The sequence below is a fragment of the Schistocerca cancellata genome, chromosome 3 (assembly GCF_023864275.1).
Source record: "Schistocerca cancellata isolate TAMUIC-IGC-003103 chromosome 3, iqSchCanc2.1, whole genome shotgun sequence".
Taxonomy (NCBI): Eukaryota; Metazoa; Arthropoda; class Insecta; order Orthoptera; family Acrididae; genus Schistocerca; species Schistocerca cancellata.
The window spans coordinates 386,461,696-386,476,321 of NC_064628.1; the positions used below are offsets into that span (position 1 = coordinate 386,461,696).

The 14,626-nt window shown below is 41.9% G+C and overlaps 1 protein-coding gene across 2 annotated transcripts in view; it reads left to right on the forward strand.

Moving 5' to 3' along the window:
• Positions 1-14,626, forward strand: part of LOC126175094 (proton-coupled amino acid transporter-like protein pathetic) — a 426,893-nt gene that overhangs the window by 377,833 nt on the left and 34,434 nt on the right. The gene's annotated exons all lie outside the window — the stretch shown is intronic.

Below are 14,626 nucleotides of genomic sequence, written 5' to 3' on the forward strand. Positions count from 1 at the left end.
AAACTTCGCAAGTAGCTTCCTACCACTTACTCTCAGTTCAATGGTATACCAAATTTAAGGAGACATTTATTAATTAGCATCCACAGCAGCCTGCTGGTCAGGAATTGCTATCATAGAAATATACCACGGAAAATGCTCAACAATCACCGGTAATATTAACTCATTGCCAGCTGGGGTTGTCTTAAATGGACCTAAAACATCAAGCCTGATCGTTTCAAATGGTTTTCCAGTCTCTGGCAACCTAAGAAGTGGAATTATATTGTGGCTTGGATTAGCCTACGGTGCACATGGTATGAAGTGTCAAACATACTGATTCACATTGCTATTTCTCGTATGTCACTATAATTTTTGTGTTACTTTCCTATCTGTCACTCTTCATCCACCAAGATTGAACACCACATGATTATATGGCTATTTGATACTTCATTCCTCAGTGACAATGGATCCACAAAGTGTGGTCCATATTTTGTTAATTTGCAGAATTATAAACTGAAGTATGACCTGAACATCTGACAATTTGTGTCAGCTGTCTGCACTGTCTCAGTCAGTCTCACACTTCATAAATAAGCACACTACTTCTGGCATCATGGGAAAGATGAAATCTGTGTCAAAATCTGGAAACACCCAACACTGTATCTCTGGTTAATGCTTTTTTCAATGCCTGAAAGTCACATTCGCATTCTGCCAACCCTTCAAATTAACGCCTTTTTCAGCAAATGAGTTAATGGTTGAGCAGTTTATGCAGAGTTTATGACAAATTTTCACTAATAGTACAGAGGGCTAGAAAATACTGTAGCTTTTTCATTATTTGATGGGTTGTCAATATTAAACAGGGATTGGCTCATAAACCCTCTACACTAGTAACATGGACGCAAGTACATGACTGTGCAAAATTAAATTTATCAATACTTAGCGTAAGACACACTACACGTAGGCTGCTAGGATACTAAATAATTCCTCCAACCGTTTTACATGTTTGTTCATTTTTTCTGAAAATATTTTAATATCATCAAGCTATACATAAATGTTCTAGGTTTTAGGTCATGCAAAGACCCATCTAACAATTTTTCCAATGTGACTGGTGCATTTTTAAGTCCAAATAGTATCCTGTAGTACTAAAAATGCCCCCATGAGATTGTGAACGCTGTTTTAGGTCTGTTCCTGGTACTATCTCTGTCTGATGGTAGCCACTCTCCTGAACCATTGTGTAGAGATATTTGCATCAGGCTAAGTTATCAGTTGTTTCTGTGGTATTTGGTAATGGATAGGTTTTGGTGATGCTTTGAGCATTCAGGTACTTGTAGTTGAATCAAAAGCTATATTCTATTATGCTATTTGTCGCGTTTTTCAGGACCAGGACCTCAGGTTCCCCAGAGGGACTATCACTGGGTTCTACAATGTCCTCTATCAGATGTCGGTCAATGAACTCTTCTATAATTGATTGTAAACACTTTATTATATGATACTGTTTCTCCTAAACTGGGGCTTTATATCTTGTTGGTATGTCATGTTGGGTAACAAAGGAAAAGGATAACGGATCCTGTACAGTGAACAACTCCTTAAAATGTAACAGTAGTGCTTCCATACCTCGCTTTTCACTGCCCTGCAGATGACCAACTTTGTCATGTAACGTAGACTCACTGATGGTATGCTTGTGACCGTGGTGAATACATGACAACACCTTCATGTTTGGTTTTGCCTTGTGAAATTGCCTCGCTTGTGGTGGTATTACCCAATGGAAACAAAGTGCTTCCATCCTCTACTGTATGTTGTCAAAATCGATTTTAGCATAATGTTTAGTAAGTTCAGTGGTTCAGTCAGCCCGAGAATTGCAGAATACCGTTCAACAACCTATGGTAACACATCTATATGCTCGTAGAAACTCTTAGCCCCAGTGTTAAACTTGGACAGTATTTTCTTCAATTAATTTATTTCATTATCGCCAACTCTATGCTACCTGTAACGTGGAGATCCTAGTCTCTTTTTACGCAAGAGATCTTGGGCAACAGGCGATACATCCGCCACGGTATCTATTATAAGTACGAACTGTGACAGAACCCCGAACAGCGGACTGACGTACTAGGACATGCATTGATACTATGATACGGTGCACGGCTAGGCACTATCCGAAATCTAGACTTGCTTCATAAAACCTGTAAGAAAAAGACGACTGACTGCTGTGCACCATCATTTTGAAAGTCGTGTCACAGTCACCGAGTGCATCCACATTCCTAATGGAAGATAACTTGATATTAAAAACAGATGTTCCTTGCCACCAACGAAGCTCCACAACCAGCATTCCATCTATTTAATTAATCGTGCAGTAGTACATTTTATTGGGAATGCTTTCTGATGGCTGATACAGACCCATACGCTTTTAACGAACGCTTTTGCCGATACCGATTTTCTCGTTTCTTGCTACTGCACTCCTTTGTTTTGGGACCTACTTGTCCACACTAGTAGCACTCTGGCTGACGTCAATGTTTTTGGAGATGGCCCCCACGTCCACAGCGGTGATATTTTATTACTGAAGTAAAAACACAATGGTCATTACGATGCCTTACCCCTATATCTATTTCTTGCAGTTTATGGCGATCTTAATAGCAGCGGCCAAATAAGAAAGATCGTCCAGTCTAACCCAACGTGTCATTTCAGTGATAATTCCGTGCAAGAATGCGTCAAGAGCTCTATTATTGGCATCAAAGCGCAGCACCCTATTGACTTCCTCGTTCCACGTTAGCTTATATGTTTGGAAATCGATCTCTCAGATCACATCTGAGAATGATTTTATGGTCTCCTTATGCTTTTGAGCGAACGTGTTCAGTTCCTCCCTAAAGAAGTGCGTACTTTTCCACTTACAGTACTACTGTCATAACACCTCAGCTAACTGTTTCAATATTCATGCGTACCACAGGGCCCCATGGTAAGTAACATACAGCTTATTCTCTCCATTCAGCCACAAATTGACCATACAAAGGCGTGTCCCGTTAAACGAACCGCCCAGATTGGCTGTAGCTAAAAAGTCGTTGAGAAACACAGTTATATCCTCTGTTGCCTTGCCAGAAATAGGCATTATCAAATTTTCCGATGCAGATTCGCTAGAAGGAGAGGGTACACTCTGAATAGTCTTAACTTCGAGCTGCCCTAGTACTTATTGCTCCTCGGCAGTCAGTACATCTGCCTGATTCTTGTAATGTTCTAATTCCCCAGTTTTCTGTTTAAGCACGGCTTTTCACCTAATTCCCTGCTCAGTCATAGTGGCAACATAATCACTCATACTAGCTGTGCATGTTTCTGCCAGCATCTTGTATTCTACTAGTGCCCTAACAATAAAGAAGTATACAATACAAAAGGACGTAAATATGCCGTTCACTCTACAGAGAGCCGGCCGCGGTGGCCGAGCGGTTCTGGCGCTGCAGTCCGGAACCGCGAGGCTGCTACGGTCGCAGGTTCGAATCCTGCCTCGGGCATGGGTGTGTGTGATGTTCTTAGTTAGGTTTAAGTAGTTCTAAGTTCTAGGGGACTTATGACCTAAGATGTTGAGTCCCATAGTGCTCGGAGCCATTTGAACCATTTTGAACTCTACAGAGCACACAATAAACAAGTTACTCTAGTTCTTACAGCGTATCACAGACCATCTATATTCACTATAGTCTTATTCCAAATGACACCAACTAGCGAAACATATGACTAGCACAGCCTTCATGCATGGCATCTTGTGCCCAGGAAGATTGCAAAATTCACGCGTGACAAACGTGAAAAAGACTCGCGGCATTATTATCCCTAAAATCAGACAGATGTGGAGGTTCACATGGCTGTATAAGAGTTACCTTTAGCTTAAAATAAACGTCCAATCTACTATACCCAATGAATTATGCAATGAAAAAGGCCAATTAAAAGGTAAACAAAATGGTTCTCAGTGACCACTCTGTACTGTGTGAAGTGTCGACTACAAGATGGGTAGTTTTGAAGGCGACATCAGAAACTGTCAATTTCAGGGCCACTTCTACCAACTGTATTGGTTACTCCTGAAGTTCAGGATTATAGGTGAAGTGGTGGCGCTGCTGGTGCAACATGTTAAGACCTGGCAACCCATTAGGGTGGCTGTCATATGCCCGAAGGCATCAGTTAAATAGTGTTGTGTACAAACATATTTGTTATTAGTGATTTTACAACATGGATTGTCTTTTCTGGTCTGGCAGAAGTCACACTGAATCGCACACCCGTGCATGGTGAGGGTTTTGGGCGTAGCCTTCTGGAGGCTGTGAGTGTTTCACAGGTCAGGACCCAACAGCAGTGTCGTGCAGTTAGCGAGACCGTGAGTCCACAGGCGCACGCCTACAGTGACTCACTAACAGCGAGTGCAGCGCACCTCAGCACTCTCAGAGACGAACAGACGCTTAGGCGTGTACCAATAGCATATAGTGGCCTGCAGGTTTCGTGAAGGTAGAAGGCCTGAACCTCAATCAGTAGCACAGCATATAGCCAGGTCAAACAGTTTTGCAGTCACTCGGTATGGCCCTTCGCGAGGGGCAGACACAGCTTGTCTGCATCTTACATTAGTCAAGGATGTGACCAAACAGTGGTGGCAGCTTGCAACAGCTAATTACCACCATAGTCAGATGGCTGCAGTCCGAGGCGAAGTCCTGATACAGGCAGCAGAAACCACGCCATGATTCGAAAACCCAGTTAACCTAGCGAGACTGTCATTCTGTCGGAATCAGAGTTCTGAAGACCTGACACCAATCATGAGGCTTCTGAAACAAAGTTATTTAAGCTGGAATTAATGCCGCCACGGCGGAGGTGTCAGTAGTTTAATGCCTCCATACATTTCAACAGTGCTAGGATTCCATGAAGCAGCTGAGCTCGTATGTTACATTTTATCAAAACATATTATGTGGCTCGCAGAATGACGTACTCGGTGCTGTCATACTGTACCGTTTGCACTCCTCATATACTGATTGTTTCAGTGTGGCAACGCGTTACGAGTGGTGCCCTGTCTTCTGCAACATTGGTGCTCTTTGCATGCTCCACATTCTGATTTTGACACACGGTATAAGTGGGACTTGGTTCTCGGCCCTCTGTGCCAAATAGTAATTTTGAAAGCCTATTCGTGCACCCAGGAATTGGATCTAAAGTGCAGCACTGCATTCAAGAACTGTATCATATTCACCCACAGGAACAAAAATTATGTACCACCCTGTTTTGCTGTTCTTTTTTTTTTTTTTTTCGAAATATACACACACTGGAAACGGAACACCGATTAACTACTCTTTAACATTCAACTTTAATTATTTTTCATACTTTCGTATGGAGAGGTAGTAATTTTAGACTTTATTATGTAAAGTCTTTTATGAAATCGCTTTCATTTACGGAAATCATGGTTGGTTTGCAGGTTTCACTTATTTGAATGAGTTACACCTGGTGTTGCTTCACAAGCCTGAATTCATTGTAGAATATCGCTTTTGTAATATCCAGTTGGTCACAGCACCTGGAGTTACATCCCCTCCTCTTTCCAGTTACACATTTCATGTAGCTGGTCTTAAGTACTGCGACTATGCATGCGTCACCACCAACAGCACAGATGTGGAAGCTATCAAAACTGGACGACGAAGCAGCCACCAGAAGACTAAGTCGGGGCGAATCCCCAAAGTTCGCGCTCTGAACACCTTTCCCAGTGGAATCGACACACACATGTGCTCAGAGGAAATGCAAACCACTGAATGCTTTGGCATTCATCTCGATACAGGCTAATCTCTTCGCCTCAGTTGTTCATGAACCATATAAATATCGTAACTCTGTTTTGATATAAAGAATTGTGGAAAGTTCCTCATTAAATGACGTGTTGCTTCTTTTCATATTTATATTAATTGCAGAGATATAAGTACCAGTTTCCCTTTTCAAATGGAACTACAGTACTTCCTGCATCTAATATTGTACTTCTTGACGAATTCAACGGCGTTTTACTCTTCAAATTCGTGTTGGTAATTTCGGAGTGATTATAGTAATTGTGGCTTACGATTTATCTGCTTTGAACGTGAAACCGATTGCTGTATTATTCTGAAGTTTCTGTTGTTTTACGGAACTGTCACGTCAAACTGAGGGGGCACTTCAGCTTGACGCAGCTAAGAGAGTTTACTTGCAAATGAGCAGTGGGTGACGAACGCTTAATTTAAAACTGATAGCAATGATGCTTGGATACATGGGACGGGACTAAGGTAACGGTTCTCCTCTTGTTCTGCCTCAGCTTTTTAAGAATGGTGCACGTGAAAAATGGAATGAATTTGTAAAACAGTGAATCTACGGCGGCACGGTTACGTTCTCGCCTACAGAAAAGGGTCACTCACTAGTCGGTGATTTCTTCTCCAGCAGCCGTTCACACATCGGCACGTTTAGAAAACGAATAATGGTTCTCAATTGGATCACTTTTAGTAGCTGTGGTCGCGCTAAATGTTTCTAAAAGATGTTTCAAAAGTTTTCTAGTATCAGATTAATTAAACTATGAAATAATAAACAGCCTTCGAATGACGATATCGATATATAGTTACTTCTTTTATACAAAAACCCCGCCGAAGCTGTGTTAGACTCAAGTTACAGTACAGACATTCACAAGCAATCGCAATCACTCGTAATTGCCAGTTTTTGGTATCCAGTCGAGCCCTTGAGCGAAAACTTTATTCAGGGATGTACTGTGTTTTCGGATTCTGGCTTAAAGATTCCTCAAATCATTCCATTCAAACGCTCAGTCCTCGGTCACGACTTGCTCAGTACGCCACACAGACGTCAGTTACTCAAAACGTGAAAGTTCACACACAACATCCAGAATTTTCAGTTTTCGTCTTCCTTGTTTGTCCACAAACACTTTCGAACATACTGACCTCAATTTTAACTCATAATTACGCAAATTCACTACACCCATTTAGAGCTCCTACTACACGCGTTCGATCATATGGATAGCCATGCTGAGAATCCAGCTAGAATCCGCAAGGCAATTCTGTAGCCCACGAAATACGCGCGAACGTACTGTCTTCTGACTGTGTGAGAAATTTCATAGCAAAACCACTACAAGAATTAAACCACTTTATCCTGCGTCTTCTACTATGAACCAGTCATGACATACCACCTTTGCAGAGCGATTTATTAGACGAGGAAATTTATAAAACCCACAAATAACAAACACTCTTTGCTTAATTGAATTATCTGAATATGTTTCTTGATTCCCCAGTAACAAAAACTGGCGAATTATACATTCCAAATTTCTTCTGAGCGTATAACTGTCTTGCTCCACTCAGTTCTAGTACCCACGCTACCATTTACTCAGTTAACAGACATAACAATATTCGTTTCCCGTATTAGTTCGCATTCACATCTTCATTCTTACTAATAACTCAACATATTTCATGAGCAATAATTACTAAAAGACATTATATTCAAAGATAACATTTACCAGGTGTGCCGGTATGAAATGAGCATTAAGATACAAATGTGTCGATAGGGAACATTTGTTGTGAACGAGCCTTAATTTTTTTTGTTTGGTTGGTGTGACATCTGTCAAAGATATTTAGTATACATCATGTCATGGAACAAACAACATATGTTTTCATCGTGTTAACAATGTCGAATTTTGTACCAGAAAGTGATGATTTGCGGAAAGCATTAATTTTTTGTTTTCATTTGAAAAAAAAGTGTTGCAGAGTCGCATCGAATGCTTGTAGAGGCATATGGTGATCATGCTCTATCAGAAGCAACATGCGAAAGATGGTTTCAACAGTTCAGAAATAATGATTTTGATGTAAGAAATGAGGAACGTGGAAGACCACCAAAAAAGTTCGACGACGTCGAATTGCAAGCAATATTGGATGAACAAGATACTTTGAGTCAGAAGCAAATGGCAGCAATGCTAAATGTTGCACGACAAACAATTTCTGACCGTTTGAAAGCTATGGGAAAGATCCAAAAATGTGGACAATGGGTGACACATGAATTGAATGAAAGACAGAAGGAAAACCGAAAAACCATTTGTCAAATTTTGCTTCAAAGACATGAAAGAAAATCAATTTTGCATCGAATCGTTACTGGCGATGAAAAATGGATTTATTTTAAGAATCCTAAATGGGAAAAATCATGGGTGAATCCGGGACAACCATCAACATCGACTTCAAAAGCTGATCGATTCGGCAAGAAGACAATGCTCTGTGTTTGGTGGGATCAGAGAGGTGTGGTATACCATGAGCTTCTAAATCCCGGTGAAACTGTGAATAATAATCGCTACAGACAACAAATGATCAATTTGAACTATACATTGATCGAAAAAAAGACCAGAATGGGCCAGAAGACATGGCAAAGTAATTTTTTTTACACGACAATGCACCTTCACACAAAGCAGAACTGGTTCAGGATACAATCAAAACACTTGGCTGGGAGCTGCTACCCCACCCGCCGTATTCACCAGACTTGGCCCCTTCCGACTACAATTTGTTTTCATCAATGCGACACGCATTGGCTGAGGAACAATTCGATTCGTACGAAGAAGTCGAAAATTGGGTGTCTGATTGGTTTGCTTCAAAAGATGAACATTTCTATTGGCGTGGTGTCCACAAACTGCCAGAAAGGTGGTCAAAATGTATAGAAAGCAATGATCAGTACTTTGAATAAAATGTTTTACCTTTCAATTCAAAATTAGTGTTTTATTTTCACAAAAAACGCCCATTTCGTGCCGGTACACCTGGTAGTTTCCAAAACACATAGTTCTGACAGCTTAAGATTTCATATTCTGTACGACAGTGGCATTGTTCAGCAACTGCCGTTAACTACTCGGACCTACCCTAAAATATTCATCTGTCACGAGAGTTGTGACTCATCGTCTGCATGGAGCCAGCTGCTATCGTCCGATTTCCGTACGCGCGATGCAAGCCTTTATACCTCAAATTAAGATATAATGATTGTTAAAAATTTCTTCGAGTCATGAGCTTAATGTCGAGATACATTCTTGCACTGCACAGTTATTTTAGCAACTGCAGCAAAAAGGATATCACATTACCTTACAATTACATTTATGTCATCACAGGTTACAATTCCCCACAGTCTACTGCAATACTTGTTGTAGTCACTGGTGCAAAGGTTCCTGGATAGAATGAAGAGATCTTCTGATGACGTGACGCAAGAACGGATGGAAGTTGTTTGCGAGCAAAACACGAACAGCGCTGGTCTACTTACTCCACGTACCCTTATGCTTTTACAAAGCTCTAATATAGCCTGTGCATTCTCTGCGAGAGCGAAATGAAGGGGAGTTTGGGGGCGGGTGTAGTAGATTTCTAGTTTCAGCACCTAATATTAATTCTTGAAAGTTTTTAATTGGTTTTTCACTGAGAAAAGGCTCCAAATCACAAATGTAGGAGTACGGCTCTGTCAGATATGTAAGGTATACCATGACCGTCAGATGAGCGCCTTCTACGATTTCCGCCAGCATCCTAAGTCAGTGCTGAAGGCAATCTAGGGCGAGCGTACTCCTGCGGCACTCCGATTTGCTCAGCAGTTAACCGGATCCGTTAAACCGAGTACCACCAATACGTCCTCTAGCCCTAGCATATCATAATGTAATACTTTGTCCTCTCGCAACACAAAAGCGGTGGTAACCAACCCCGGAATAATATGATGTAAATGATGGGTGATCCACATTACTGTCTTTTCTCCCTATTGGGCAATGCGTGCAATCCGGTAAATGCTCTCAGCGACCTGCTCGTGTCCAGAACAGCATGTGCGCCTAACGCTGAGGGACTCGGCAACCCACCCTACTGCAATGTGAAGCAGCTACGTCGCTGTAGGCGTTAAATACGGACTATTAACACACTGTTACTGAAGCCTGCATGTAAGCACAAAATAGAGAACGACTTTCTGGCTCTCTTGAGGCTCGTCAGGACCTACCATGTCAAAACATACGCGGGTAATCCCAAAAGTAAGGTCTCCTATTGTTTTATAAGTACATAGACCTGCTTATTTCTACAATGGTTTACATCAGTTTACAGCTTGAACATTTAGCTATTTTTCGACATAATCACCATTTCTGTCGATGCAATTTTGTAGACGCTGTGGCAGTTTTTGTATTCTCATGTCATACCAGCCCGCCGCCATGCTGTTCAGAAAGTTATGAACCTCTTCTTTCACCTCGTCGTCGGAGCTGAATCGCTTTCCGGCCAAATGTTCTTTCAACCGAGGGAACAGGTGATAGTCACTGGGCGCCAAGTCAGGACTATAGGATGGGTGGGTGATTGTGTTCCACTGAAACTGTTGCAGGAAAGCAACGGTTTGCGGAGCGAAGTGTGGGCGAGCGTTGTTACGGAGAATGTGTAGGCCCTTGCTCAACATTCCTCTTCTGCGGTTCTGAATTGCCCGTTTGAGTTTTTTAAGAGTCTCACAGTACCTTGTAAGTAGGCTGTTTATGTTTTCTCTATGTAAGTAGGCTGTTTATGTTTTCTTATTGGCAACGTTACGTAGCGCTCTATATGAAAATCACTGGCTGTGCTGTGTGCAGTCTGTGGCTAGTTTGCATTGTTGTCTGCCATTGTAGTGTTGGGCAGCGACAGCTGGATGTGAACAGCGCGTAGCGTTGCGCAGTTGGAGGTGAGCCGCCAGCAGTGGTGGATGTGGGGAGAGAGATGGCGGAGTTTTGAAATTGAACTGCTATATATATTATGATTATTAAGGTAAATACAGTGTTTGTTCTCTATTAAAATCTTTCATTTGCTAACTATCACTATCAGTAGTTAGTGCCTTCAGTAGTTTGAATCTTTTATTTAGCTGGCAGTAGTGGCGCTCGCTGTATTGCAGTAGTTCGAGTAATGAAGATTTTTGTGAGGTATGTGATTTGTGAAAGGTATAGGTTAATGTTAGTCAGGACCATTCTTTTGTAGGGATTTTTGAAAGTCAGATTGCGTTGCGCTAAATAATATTGTATGTCAGTTTAAGCACAGTCTTGTGTAATTGTTCTAAGGGGACGTTACAACCTGTCAGCGTTAATTGTGGTCCCAGTGGGCACAAAGTCGACCAACAATACCCCTTTCCGACCCCAATAAACGGTTGTCATGACTTTAACAACAGACTGTGTTTCTTTGAATTTCCGCGGCTTTGGCGAAGAAGGATTTCGCCACTGGCCTGATTGTTGCTTGGACTCAGGTGTAAAGTGGTATGTGCAGGTTTCGTCACCCGTGACAATTGAGTCCAGAAAGTTGTCCTGTTCGGCTGCAAGGTGGTGAAGAAATGCGCGGGAAGCATCAACTCGTTGCCCCATGTGGTCCTCAGTCAGCATGCATGTCACCCATCTTGCGCACACCTTCCGGTAGTTCAATGTTTCCCTTAAAATTCTGTGAGCGGTGCCTCGGGAAACCTCAGGAACCAACGTGCAGAGATCATCCAGGGTGATCCGCCGATCTTCACGTATGCTTTGCTGTACCTTCAACACTGTCTCCTCAGAAATTTACAGTCTCCCGCTCCTTTGTTCGTCGTGAATTTCGGTCCGACCAGCTGCAACTCTCTACACCACTTACGAACATTTTTGACATCCATGCACGACTTACCATACACTTCCGTCAATTGGCGATAGATTTCAATCGGCGCAGTGCCCTTTGCGCTCAAACACCGAATAACTGCGCACAGTTCGCACTTGGCTGTAGCATCCAACGGGAGCTCCTTTTGAACGGCTACCAAGCCAAGACTGAGGGTCTCAGCGAGGCGTGCGCATGTTTACACACAGCGCGTGAAGCACTATTTATAACAGTGTGATCAACTGCCACACATAGTTCTGTACTTATAAAAAAAATAGGAGACCTTACTTTTGGGATTACCCTCGTAGTGTAGATGCTTAAGCTAAATTCTATAGCTTCCCTGAAATCGGTTCTGGCAAGCTTGCTGCGTTCATCCACGAGACAGAGAATCAATATATACAAAACCCAAACTGATTTAGTGTTCCTTGAGGACCAGAAACGTTCAACACTGTTGCCAAGTGAAGAAACTGCGGGAATTGGGAATTTCGGGCCACGTACATCTTCACACGCTGTTCATCAACACAAACGGCTCCGTTTGGTTGGGTGCCGTGACTAGGAGGCATGGACTGTTCAAAATAGCATCGCATTTTGTTCAGCTTTGAATCGTGGCTCTGCACTTCCTCGGATGTCCGTAAGCATCTTTACGGGCACTAATTTCTCTGATTTACCCGTCGCGGTCGTTTAGGGAGACGTATGCGGGAGGAAGTAAAAAGTCGGCACCTCTTCATGAGAGGTACGCTCTCGAACATTTAGCAGTAAATTTCTCCGTGAAGCTCAGCGCCTCTCTTGTAACGTCTGCCACTGTAGTCTTTTGTAAGTTTGCGTGACGCATTATTAATCGAAGTCCATACGAAAGTCACCTTTCATCTTTCCATCTTCTCCGACCGCAGTTGCCGAGCGGTTCTAGGAAGTTCAGTCCGGAACCACGCTGCTGCTACGGTCGCAGGTTCGCATCTTGCCTCGGGCAAGGATGTGTGTGATGCCCTTAGATTAGTTAGGTTTAAATAGTTCTCAGTTTATAGGACTGACGACCTCAGATGTTAAGTCCCATAGTGCTTAGAGCCATTTGAACCATATTTATATCTTCTCTACAGCATCTAGTTTTTAGGGACGGGAGCTATAGTGCAATGCTATCATCTGAGATACCGTTTCAATGAAATCGCTTGAAGCGATTAGAAGTTGTTAACATGGAAAATTGTGAAAATGTATTTTCGCTGTGAGACATCAACTTCTGTAGTTTTAAAGATACTGAAATAGTGTGTATCATCGAATGTGGCTCACTTTTCTGAGATCACAAATGTATTCAGATTTGTATTAGTTGTGAGTCGTTGTCGTACCTCAAAGAGCTGTAACGTAACCATCTTCAACATTTTCTGACACTCCCCTGATTCCTGGAGCATTGTCTCCTGCACAAAGGGCATGGGAATAACAGCCGTCCAAATTCCCAGCTTCGGGATTTTCCCCACGTCCGCTCCTTTGCTAACGCTGGAGCGTCCCGCCAGACCACTTCGTTCTATTGGCGCTGGGACCGCACAGCTTCGCAAACAAATTCACTTTTATTTGCAATAATCCTAGCTCGCCTACATACCCGTAATGCTACACAGCTCTTCTTAATGTGGCACATTAGCTGGCTGATTACGAACGTTAAGTCGCGCCAGAGTTAACATACATAACATAATAAATACGTATATAACGTAAAAAATGGAATGCTCTACTTTCTTGTCAGATCAATAGTGTAAATACTTCTGCGCCGGTATATGAACAGTATGTACCTCGTAGTACACGTGTTCTCAGCTCCTGGTCTCGCGGACGCCTTCTCGCCTCTCTCGATTCCCGCCGGCGTCAGAGATTTTCACCTGTCTCGAGATGACTGGGTTTTTGTGTTGCCCTCATTATTTCATAATCATTTATGAAAGTAGCGAGATAGGACTGAACAAATGTTGGGAATTTGTACGGGCGCACAAACCAAACATCACCATCATCATCCTAGGATATGTCATATTATCAGCTTAAATTTTCTAAATGCAATGTAAATTATAAAATTATGGCACAATAATTAAACACCAAAATACACACATAAATTTAAATAAACAGCAGAGTCAGATCACTGTTTTCAAGAGTCTTTAGTGCATTTTCACTAATTTGATAGCAACCTTTACTTTGACGACTACATCGCAGCACTTCACTTTCACACACACGGCATACTCTTGGCCTTCTAGCGTCGAAGTTTAGGTGGTTCGCAGTCCAGCTGCCACTACAGAAATTCGTGTCGCAGTTGATCAAGTACTGCGCCGATCATGCGTCAGTTCTCAGTCACTGTCAGTGCTGGAGGACGATAGCTGTCGAAATACGACTGTGTTGTACTTAATAATAAGCATACTCTTTCCGAATCCCCCACAAATCAGGCACTTAACGCTCTCCGCAGAGGAACCAATACAGTCACAAACAGGACAGCAAGCGAAAAGGAGAAAAAAGGAACCTGATTTACAGCGTAGGAAAAACACACTTGATTTATGTCGACATTTCAAACACTGTGTCTATGTTCCCACTAGAAAATACGTATTTCGTGCTATGAAATTTGTTCGACATCATAAGTCAACAAACGTTTAATCATTTCTCTAAAATTTTACCACATGTAATTAGAAACTTTAAAACTAATACTATCAGCTGCAGAAATCTCCCATTTCAGTGTATAACAGGGTCATAATTCATCAATATCGTATTAGTATAATAAAGCACTCATCCACAGAATTATTTTTATGAGCTGTATGTGAATTTATCCCCAATATTTATCTATAAATCCTTAAAACCCTGCCAAAAAACACATCTTATACAGTTCATCAACGAAATATACTTCCTAATATGTTTCCTAACCTAGTCTTTATTTTGCACCTAAACACATGTTCTCTTTCCACAAGCAGTTATAGTCTTAATCAGATCTGTTGACCTCCAAGCACCAAATTTTATGCCTACAATAATTACAAACAAACTACATCTAGTATATGAGAAGCCCATCTGAAATACTACAAGCGTCACATATAAATAACCCCTGGAAATATCCATCGCAAATCTTATGTACGATACAG